Consider the following 2,814-nt stretch of genomic DNA (forward strand, 5'->3'; position numbering starts at 1 on the left):
CTGGGTGACAGAGTGAGACTCCAACTCAAAAATAAAATAAAATAAAATAAAATAAAAATAGGAAACAAACACAGGACACCCCATAGGCATTGATTCTTGGGTCAGTTGCAGCCAACTGAGGATGATACTTCCAAAGTGGCCATTGGGGTCATGCCAAGTAAAAGCAAAGAAGTGTCAGCCCAGCTCAACATACCTGCTAGAGGATCAGAGTCCCAACATCAGGGAAAGGACTAGAAAGATTGTTGACCCAGTGATGTTGTCTAGAGCCTGAGGTCAAAGCATTCACAAATGCACTCAGGATTTGCTCCAAGGTTTTTGGCAGGGTGCTGTTTTGCAGTTTATAGGGTATCAGTCCTCCCACCCCCACCCCCACATACTCCTCTCCTTGGTCAGCAGAACCATCCTTGCACACAAAGCAAGAGGAGCTCTTGCCCTGGGCCCGATACTTACAAGCTGGTCCTTCTGCTCCTACAGAGTGGAGTGAAGAATCCATGGAGCCAAAAGTGAGACCCCATCTAGGAGTGAAACCCATCCATCTACACTATCCACACACAGCCCTCACCTGGTCCTCGTCACTCAGGCAGCCCACATCTGACCAGGGCCCACCTGGACCTCTCCTGTGGATCTGATCTTGTTGCAGGAAAACAGAGAAACCATGACACCAAGGCTATCTTAGGAAGTAGCAGTTTATTAGCGCCAGTGCAATTCAGTGGGCTAATGCACCAAGGCTGAGCAACTCAGAGAAAGAGGAGAGGGATTTATACCTTAGTTTAGGTAAGGGAGGGGGTCGGGTTTTGTGGCTATACATTTTTCTTTGGAATTTTCAAGGTTGTATTTAGCAAAACCAGATTTTCAAAGAACGAATTGTCTTCAGGGTACACATGACAAGCAAGGGTTGTAAACCAATAACTTCACAAAGAGAGGATGTGGGGGTAAGGTTGGGAATGGATTACTAGCTTGCATTTTCAGGAAAACGACATTTGGCTATTTGATTTTCTCACATCCCATTGTCTAGCAAGTCTGGAGCTTGCAGGTTGATTTTTAAAAGGAATAGTTTTAACTGTTATCAGCCCTTCTCTGCCACAATCTCTTCATGGCAGACTCTAGGGCCAAAGGCTGGCCAAGGAAGGCAGTCTGTAGAAAGGCATGACTAGGCACGGGCACATGGTCTTAGATGGGGTATCCACCCATGTATATAGGAGGCCCCTTGCAGGAGACCCAGCCATTGGTGGGATGGAAGGGTTAGGTCCTCACTGAAGCATGGCCCATTCCACAATCCCATACCCTAGCATGAAACTCTAAGGAAAAAAGAATTCTAAACAATTCAGGGGTTGGCAGACTCTTCCCAAAAAGCATCAGATAGTAAATATGTTCTGCTTTGTGGCTGTGCAGTCTCTGTCATGGCTCGTTCACTCTGCCTCATAGTATGCAAACAGCCACAGGCAATGTGACAGGGCTGGGTGTGCCTGAGATCTGCAGAATACAAACCAGGTCTGAAGCATAGTCCACCAACTCCCATTCCCAGGATGTGCATGTGTATTTGTCAAGCTGAGGGGGTAGAACTTAGCTATAACCTCTAAAGACATCCAGGTATATCACATGTGGGCCTCCCTGTATATCTCTGCTCAGCCCTCATGGAGCCCAAGCATGCTCCTCCAGTTTTAAAAAGCCCAGGCTAGAAGTATCCAACAAGCAACCTCCAACAGGAGAACCAGCAGCTCAGAGGATTGAGAGAACTAGAAGAGAACCCAGAAGCCCCAAAAATGTGGGCACTCATGACCTGAGCACCCTCAGAAGATGGGCAAGATAGAGGAGCACACAGGAGGCTTTGGTTCTGGAACCTGATCCTGCAACATGAGGAAAATGCTATCATCTGTCCCTCAGACATGTGTGTGATTCACTTCAGCCTCCCGTCTTTTTGTATGCTGACTTTGAAATGCTCACGGAGGCCTTCTCCTCCTCTGCCTCTCCAAATCTACCCTACCTTTAGGGCTCAGCCTGCATCCTCCTTTCCCTGACACCTGCTTGCCGATTCACTATGGCTCAGCTGGTCCACACAGCCAGGCATCACAACACCCAATGCATGGTTTCTAGCAGACGCAAAGGTGTATGTCTCTCCACATAAATTATAAAACATGTGTGTCCCTTACCTTGGCCTTCAGGTCTGTTATCACCCTGCAGCAAGTCCAATGTTATGGGTTCCTGGTAAAGTCTCACAGGGTTCCGATGGCGCTTCCGTAGGAAAGAAAGCACTGTGGACTTGTATCAGCTTGGCACCATCTATCCCACGTCCCATACTGGGGAATGAAGAGAGGGCGTATGGTTGGCAGCCAGGAATCAATTTCTCATAATCAGTGAAACCAGTGTTAAAATGCTGTTTCTGTTCCAAGGAAAACACACGCAGTGGGTTCTAAACAGATAGCTCAGTGGTTCTCTTTTCCATGAGCAGATGAGCCCGTCCCAGCCAGCTCACTCCCTCTGCTGCGTGAATCCATCGCTTCAGTGAGAAAGTCATGTCACCGTCCTCACAACCAAGTTCACCGCCATGTCAAGATCACACACAGCTCTGCTCAGGGAATGTGCAAAATAGCTTCCCTTAATTGTTACTAATCACTGCTCTTTACATTAACCCCACCCATGAAGATCTGGCTGGGAGCCCTACAGCCCACTTAGCAGTTTCGGGTTTTGGTTTTTTTTAAGCTGGAACGAGCTGTTCTTTTACTCCTTTTTGGGAACACTCCAAGCACTCCAAACAGCTCAAACCCCATAGATAAACGCCCTCGTGTCAAAGATAATTACCAAGTGCAGACGGAG

General features: G+C 47.7%; 1 long non-coding RNA gene across 1 annotated transcript in view; it reads right to left on the reverse strand.

Moving 5' to 3' along the window:
• The window catches only part of LOC103257168, a 130,461-nt gene extending 127,889 nt beyond the window's left edge, over window positions 1-2,572 (reverse strand). The window contains exon 1 of the long non-coding RNA XR_002481798.1: window positions 2,151-2,572. This is a non-coding gene — a long non-coding RNA (uncharacterized LOC103257168). The remainder of the gene's footprint in view (window positions 1-2,150) is intronic.
• Window positions 2,573-2,814: the final 242 nt, after the last annotated feature.

This window comes from Carlito syrichta, unplaced genomic scaffold, assembly GCF_000164805.1.
Source record: "Carlito syrichta isolate Samal-C Ts95f unplaced genomic scaffold, Tarsius_syrichta-2.0.1 Scaffold301602, whole genome shotgun sequence".
In the NCBI taxonomy this organism is placed as follows: Eukaryota; Metazoa; Chordata; class Mammalia; order Primates; family Tarsiidae; genus Carlito; species Carlito syrichta.